This window comes from Sitophilus oryzae, unplaced genomic scaffold (genome assembly GCF_002938485.1).
Source record: "Sitophilus oryzae breed Bouriz unplaced genomic scaffold, Soryzae_2.0 scaffold_1536_pilon_pilon, whole genome shotgun sequence".
In the NCBI taxonomy this organism is placed as follows: domain Eukaryota; kingdom Metazoa; phylum Arthropoda; class Insecta; order Coleoptera; family Curculionidae; genus Sitophilus; species Sitophilus oryzae.
This window is the reverse complement of record NW_022146210.1, coordinates 2,208,981-2,217,383: the sequence shown is the minus strand read 5'-3', so window position 1 is coordinate 2,217,383 and position 8,403 is coordinate 2,208,981. Positions and strand designations below refer to the sequence as shown.

The 8,403-nt window shown below is 33.4% G+C and overlaps 1 long non-coding RNA gene across 1 annotated transcript; it reads right to left on the bottom strand.

The window, feature by feature from the left end:
• Window positions 1–3,548: 3,548 nt before the first annotated feature.
• On the bottom strand, window positions 3,549–8,397 carry LOC115878938. Its single transcript, XR_004049640.1, has 2 exons — window positions 8,141–8,397; window positions 3,549–3,643 (listed from the first exon to the last, which is right to left on the bottom strand). It is a non-coding gene; the product is annotated as an uncharacterized LOC115878938 (long non-coding RNA).
• Between the last annotated feature and the right edge of the window lie 6 nt (window positions 8,398–8,403).

Below are 8,403 nucleotides of genomic sequence, written 5' to 3'. Positions count from 1 at the left end.
TATATGGCTTCTTTTCTGGAGATGCGAGATGAGCGATATGTGGTCAAGAATAGGTCCCCAGAGACGGCGCTGGTTGCCGGAAAGCAGAAACTCCGCCTCCACTATGTTCGTACCCATAGAATAAGTAACGCGTAAAAAATTTCGTCGGTGTCCGCACAGTGATGCCAAATCTGAGAATTGTTCACCCAATTTAGAGTAAAAAAATAATTATATTGATTGTATTTTTATTTTTATTATTTGTCAATTTTTACCTGCCCTGCTTTGATTTGCACCGCCGCGCCGCACATACGGCAAAATGCTATGTTTAGCTTGACAAAAAATCGAAATTACAAATTTTTTTTTTTCGTATGTTCATCCACTCACTGTTGTTCTTGTATTAAATCCGTGGACCTAATTTTAAATGTTATAATTTTTTTTTTTCTAAGCAACTATAATTTGGTATGGGCGCTGCCGAAAGTTGATGGAGTCCGCAGTTTCTGGGAGACCCTTTGCACAACGTGGAGCGCAAAAGTGCTCATTTACACATACCTAGCTTTACACACAGCCATTTGAAAATTAATTATCGTTATGGACAATATAGCTACAGACATCTAGTACAATTAAATAACATCAATGTAATAAATTTGAACTGTTTTGAATGTAGATAAAATATATTTTAAACACACTATTTTGTGTTTATTAGCCTGTTTATTATTACCCATACCAACAGGTATGGTAGGCTATTAAGATCGGCAAAAAAAAGTTTTTTTAATTATAATGAATAAATAAATGACCTTAAATACAAAAATATTTTCATGGTGTCTGTCTGTTCGTCTGTAACACGATAACTCTCAAAACCGCTAAACCGGTTTTAACCAAATTTGCAACAAAATAATGTGGCGCCCGAGTAGAATCTGGCCATTAGTTTTGGTGGGGTGGGTGGTTGGTAAGAGGGTATGGGAGGGGGCTAAAAATTTTAAAAAATCGTAACCCAAAAATTAAGCAGTGCTAGCGAAACGCGGTTTTTCAATTTTAAGATTAGGAATAATATTTGCAACAAAATTTGTAATAACTTCAAAATCAATCAAAGTCGTAGTTTTGAGATATTCCCTGTGTTTCCGTTGTCCGTTTTGAGAAGATCCATGTGGAGAACTCCAAACTCCCATCGGACGCGACCCCAGGTGGCGGATAGGGAAATAACCGCGGACCAAAATTGAAAAAATTCCTTTACTTTGAAACTAAAAGAACTGCCTACCAACTTTTTATTAACATATTTTAGTATGGGCGGCTATACGTGCCCCCCGGCGCCAATTTTTTTTTATAATTTTGTTTTCATAACGAGTTTTAGTAATGAGTTCCACGGAGTTACGCTTTTAATTTATCAAAATTAAAATCCCTAATATATGTTGATTCAGATATAAAAAATTCAGCTTTCCCAAATTTACCCTTTTTTGAAATATATATTATCTGCAGAGTCGCACTGATTGCTATACCAGTCTTGTAAAATCAAGAAATTATTTTTTAGTTTTAAGAAGACAGATATTCTAAATTATGAATTTCTAAGTATATTACAAGCTTTTTTTTTCATATATTATTAACAGTAGAAAAAAATTAAAATGGCTGTGCTGGGTGTAAATGACACTCTCTTGCGCTCCGCGAAAGGTGCGAAGTACATTAATTTTCGGTAACGCTTGCACTACTCTAGTTGAATGAAAAATGTTTATAATATTTAAAAGTAGCCCTACAAATATAATAAGAAAATCAATGTGTGGATAAATATATAAAAAAAAATTAATTTGGATTTTTGTCAAGCTAAACATAGCATTTTGCCGTGTGTGCGCCGCCACTGATACAGTGCGATCAAAAACTATACGTATACTATAGTTTTTGTCTTTTGCCTGACACTCAATGCGAAACCGGCAACTCTAATCCTCCTTCGGAGTCGTAGTGTTGCTGGGTAAAGCATTTCTTATCAGGTAAAAGTATTATTCGGTAATCCCGAAACATCTTGTGGTATTACATTCGATAATTACAAAAGACCTATTTTTTAAGTTTTTTAAAACATCCTGTAACTTTAAAACTATGCATTTCCGCACCTATGTTTATAAGGAACTTTTTCTCATATTTTTTGATGAGGAATCAATGAGCGCTTATTTAACACTTTGGCCAGTTAATGACATTAGGTTGCTATTAGACTTGGATTAATGCAAATTAAAAAAATTGTGTTTATCTCATCAAGGAGACTGAAATCAACAAAATATCAAGAGACAAGTTTTACTCAGAATTAAACGGCCTAACTGTGCTAACAAGAGAAAAAGTCAGTGGTACACGTTTTTTTTAGAAAAATATTCCAGTGATAACTCACAAGCACGTCCCTGGTGAACCTGTCGACACTTTTTTAGCACTAAAATATGTAGCACTTATAGTAAATTTTATCCTCAAAATTCCATTTGAAATCACTAAAAGTATTTGAAAGAAAATTATAAATAAAAAAAAAGACTAACCCCGGTGGCTAAGAAACAAAGCAGATTCGGACCTTAGTTGATATGAATAATAAATCTTATTTTTATGTGAGAATCTCCCACGAGACATGGCGTATGTTTTTTGAAAGTGTTGGATTCTATCCCTTCCTCCCATCCTTTACTCGAAAACCTTAGTGGGTAATGTAGCCATCAGTCGAATACGCAGCGTGACGAGAGAGTGACAAGATCGGCCGAGTACACAGTGTACACCCTCCAAGCGCGCGCGCTATCCCTCAAGTGTTTGTTCAAGCAAAAATCAACAGGTACGAGTCCAGAACGGGAATAAAGGCGGTGAGTGGCCACAGTCCTGATACATTAACTCACCCCAATGAACTGAGCCCCTTAATTCTCGCCCGTAATAGAAAGTTATGACCCTGTAGTTTTATATAGTTTATCAGATCGTTGTAGCATTGAATTTCTTGCAAATGCTCTTTGCCCAGGGTGTCTTGTATCAATATAAAAAATCTTACTTGATAATGCAAACAAATAGAGTACATTTGGTGTTTCAGTTTTGGTTACCGAGTCAAAATTGCTTAACACAAACCCTAATAAATCTCGTTAGATCTATTGGGATATCTGATGGAAAGACTCTCGTTTCTTCTTTCCTAGAAATTGAAAGATTTATACAATCATTAACAATTACTTAGCGACCTCTACTTGAACATTTGGGAAAAATAATATAGTAGGAAAAGGCATCCATAGTATATTCCCAAGGTAGGATATTTATATGTCTCCATCTATCCCTTCTGAATTGAAGATTTTTTACGAAGGATAACTTTCTAGCTAAGGTCAAAAATATATAAGAAATCTCCATTACAATAAGAACATTGTTTGGAATAGTACATTACTAATACAGACTAAAATGATAAAAAACGTTAGTTTTATTAATACATATTATTTGATATTTCCTACCTTCCCTCATTTAATACAACATCTAAAAAAGTTTTTGCTAGTTAATTCTTTTAACATATATAGGTTTGGATCTTGAATAGTTTTATTAAAGTGATAAGATCGAGCAGTAACTGAAGTAATGTCTGAAATTGTATCTGTGGAACGTATTAACGTATTATTTGTAAAGTTCCTAATAAACCTTCTTATATTTGTACTCGTTACAGCATTTTTCATCACATAGTGACTCTCAACTTAAAAAAATTAAAATATTGAAATTGTATCCAAAACTATACATTGATACAAAACAAATTACATACAAGGTGATGCATTAGTGTGGAGGGAAGTCCTGCATCATCGTTGTCGCATATCCCAAAAAATATTTTGTTGTATAACAGTCCCAAAAATGTAATGATAGTTGTAAAAGTTTTTCAAATGTCAGCACCCATTTTTCTGAACAGAATTGGCATACAATTCCTGCATATATTACACTATTTTTGTTTGGTGTCTACACATGCCGTAAGTTGCCATGCTATTTGTTTCATTTACTAAAAGTTTTGATTAGAAATAGTATATCTGAAAACTAACAAACGCGTCAGCGATGGCTATAAAATGAAGATCGCTGTCGTTTTATATGTAAAATTGTATGGGAAATGTCATCGACTGTCATTTCCAAGCCATCTGGACGCCGGTTTTTTTTTTCGATCATGCGATATACATTGGTAGATGTTAAACTTAAACAACTTACTTTATTAATACTTTCTTTGAGACATCCTGTATAACCAGAATATTTTTAGGATATACATCATTTATATATATATTTTTCATATCTCTCGTTAACAACGACGATATTGAATTTCCCCTGCGCTAATGGGCCACCCTGTATGGATAATATTAGAGATAGGTACCACAACGCGTTTATAATTGACAAAATCGGTAATTTTCCAAATCAAACCTTTTCACACTGACTTGATCACCAAGTCAGTGGATATTATCAGTCTAAAACGTTGTGGGAAATTAAGTCCAAAAATTCTTTTTAGTATATCTTGTAGTATCAGTAATCTTAATAAATGTTTAATCTTAATAAATCTCTTTATAGTACATGATCCGCCTGGTATGATTATTACGCTCATCGTATTTTTGATCAAAACCTAATTTTAATTTACGTATGTATATTTATGAATAGGAGAATTACACAGGGTTATGAAAAAGTTGCCCACATAACTATGTTTAATTAATAATAATAATAACTGATTTTGGAGTGGAACAAACATTACACTCATAAAAAACGCTTTTTTAAATAAAACTTTCACACTTGTTTTGAACTACCCTGTAGAAGTAAAATATTTTCCGTGTAATACATCCTAGTATATACTTCTTTAGTTTGGCATTTATACAAAATTCATAAGTTTTCTTCAGGAGCTTTTTTTTAGATGTCCGACGCACGACGCACTATTGCCGGGCTGGTAGGAAAACTTTGAACCGTGGCAACCTCTATTTGCGGCAAGTTTTGATAGGCACCCTTATAACATCATGTACAATAAACAAACATACCTTTAATATGACATATATATGATACGACAAAGATTTTATAAGCGTAATGTGGTCTCCAAAATCGGTTATTATTATTATTAATTAAACATAGTTGTGCAGCAATTTTTTCATAGGCACCCTGTAAAAAGTGTATTCTCCTATTCATAAATATACGTAAAAATTAGGTATTGACTCGGGTTTTAATTAAAAATACGATGGGCGTAATAATCATGCAGCCGGATCATAGACTATTAGTATTGTCCATTCTAATAAATAAATCATTAATTTTGAATTATCCATTGAATAAAACGATTATCAAAGGGAATGATCCATTGAGTACAAAAGATTAATGGAAGGAGCTATCAACAAACTTACGTGGAACACAATGGGGCTTAATATGTCTGACTTACATAAATTCAGGTTTATCAGTGACGTTCTAATTTTATATAAAACGTGGAACAATAGAAATTCACCACAATATATCAAAACACTTTACTTTTAAAAATGGAGGCGCTTTTCTGCCATGTATAATGTAAGGTAGACTCAATAATTTTGATAGTTTTGTTTTACGCTGTTAATAAATGTTATTAGTTATTAGCAGAGTGTGACAAAAATATATTTCTAATAAGAATATATTTTGTCATAATAATTATTTAATAACAAAAAAATATACCTATTAAAATAGGTTACTGAGTCAAAACCTACCAGATAGGTTACTGAAAAGTTATTAAGTAATTATTTCTGACAAGCAGTAAATAAAAATAAAAATATAAGTAAAAATAGTTTTCTGAATATAACGTATTATAGTATTATATAAAGGGTGTCCCAATATTCCGTAGATACGGAACCACTAAGTATCTGGAACCAAACTAATTTTTTGTTTCTTTAAAAAAAAACGCCATCGCGCATACTTCCTGAAGAAAAAATTTATATTTCCGAATCTGACTCCCAAAAAACGTTTTTTGTCAAGCTATGGAAGATGGAAGGGTATAAAATCTATTATGCTCTAATATCTAGTTGGTGAAAATATGGAAAATTTTATGTTAGTATCACAAATTATATTTGACAATAAGCTTCATAAAAAGCTTAAAAAATAATAATAAATTTAAAAATTGATTAACGTTTGGGTTTATTTTTGATTGATGTCCTCTAAAGGTCAAACGAAACACTTTTCAATAAAGGTAAATTATGTGCAATCAACTTATTTTGATTAAAAAATACGTAGTTGTTCTATGTCCACGGAATATTGGAACTCCCTGTATATTTTGTAAAAATTTAGTAAACACTAGAGGGACCAGTTTACGGCAAGAAAATCTGTCGTCGGTGGAGTTGGAAAATATTTATACTAAAATTTATGTAGGGATGGGGGTAGTTTTCACACTTCCCGTACTTTTTCTTGATTTTTGTAAAAGTAAATTGTTAAAGCACTTAGCAAAACATAAGCATCCAAAATCTCATTCAAATCGGAATAACGGTTCTAATATCCGAAATATTGTGTTTATTTTTTTAAAGTTTGATGCTCTCTAGCGGACAAACGAAGCACATTTGTATAAAGGCAAATTATGTCCAGTGAACTTATTCTGATTCCAAAAATACATAGTAGTTCTATGTCCAACGAATATTGGGACACCCTGTATAGTTATTTGCCAGTGAAAAGTTATTTCCATATTTCATTCCATTTTTGACCAAGATCTACCGCCACGTTGCACAAATAACTATTTTAGGTTTATTTTCTGGAATTTGCAATAATGTAATAGTTAATTTAAGTTCTGACACAATATCCTTCTACCGTGCTGGCAACTCTTACTTTTGGGTCGGTATTTACATGTGTGGAAGTGAATCGCTGAGGGATCTTATTAAGTCGGAGTGAGAAAAATGCGACGGTGTGCTGTTGCAGCGTTGCCACATTCTCAGTGATACAAGTACGCCTTTCCCTGTCTAGTGTAGTAAAATCACGGTCGCTTATTTTTAATTCTTTTTTTTTTCAGGAAGGATGACATAAAATGATTAGATATGTTTCTGGACATCTAAAATCGAGTTATATCGTTAGGACGACCATTCTTTTTATAATGAAAAAAACGTCAGTAATCGTGGTAATTTGAAAACTCAACTTCTTAACATATAACACGCGATAACTCAAAAACTATTTTGGATATTAAACCTTTCTTTTTTTTATTTTGAAGTTAGGGTCTTTGACAAGATGCGCTTATATAGTGCTGCCGACTGAATAGATTCCCGTGAACTAGTCTTTTAATTAGTTCCTCTAGGTCCGGATCCGATAATATACGGATGGCACTCCCCACGCCTGCCTAGCATCAATCGCGTTGGCCGATCCGTACGGAAACTAGTCTTTTATTTAGTTCATCTAGTATCTTTAGGTCCGGATCCAATAACATACGGCTTGCACTCCCCATTCCTGCCTAGCATCGATCACGGACACTAGTCTTTTATTTAGTTCCTCTAGGTCCGGATCCGATAACATACAGCTGGCACTCCCCACTCCTGCCTAGCATCGGGCTACGCGCGCTGGCCGATCCGCCGCCGTCGCGTATTATTTATCGGTCACACTCGATCCCGGAATAGGTCCTGAGGAACTAGTTTTTTGAGAAACCAGGAACTAGTTCCTTTCATTCTGGGGTCGGAATAGTTCATTGCAACTAGTTCGTTCACGAACTACACACATCTATGATGTACACCTTTCCCTAGAATTTTAAGTACTGAATTTCAATTTATAAAATTTATCAATTTATGCTTTCGACTGTGACAAAACTGCCTTGTCCCCTTCCGCGTCTCTTAGCAATGTGCACAGTTACTCGGTTTATTTCATATGCTTGGCAACGTTTTTACTGTTCTCTCTTTGTTCAGTACATTATAAATGCATTGTACTCTTCTTACATACGGAAATCTCGACGCAAACATAAACCTTGCCAGCAGGAGTATATTTACCTTGTATCACTTTGAACAAATTGTGGAAGGAATAATAAATAACACAAAATAAATTAAAAAGCCCAAAATTTCAAATCAATTTCAAATATACCAATTGAAACGCTAAACAAAACTGTGAAAAACGGGGTGTCATGATGCCAGTTCCATCTCTAATGTATGAATACATAAATATTAGACTATTAGACTCTTTCCTTAGTCTTCTTATCCGATTAAATTATCCATAATATAAAATAAGAATATCTCATAATTTTTGAGAGTATAACAAACCACACCTTTTGATGTACAATCACAACACCGCTTTTATCCTTTTTACTAAATAGGTCAAGTCCTAGACGTTCGGCAAAATTATAATAAATTAAACTATTTAGAGCAACAAACTCTAATGTCTGATTTGAACATCCAAGCTTAGCTACAGACAATTCTACAGATTCCAAATTTACTGGCTCAAAAATAGGTTTAAACAGTTTTTCAGCTTCTAGTAAGTTTTTGCATTTATTATTATACTGATTTTTTTTCAGATTCAGCATAGACTTTG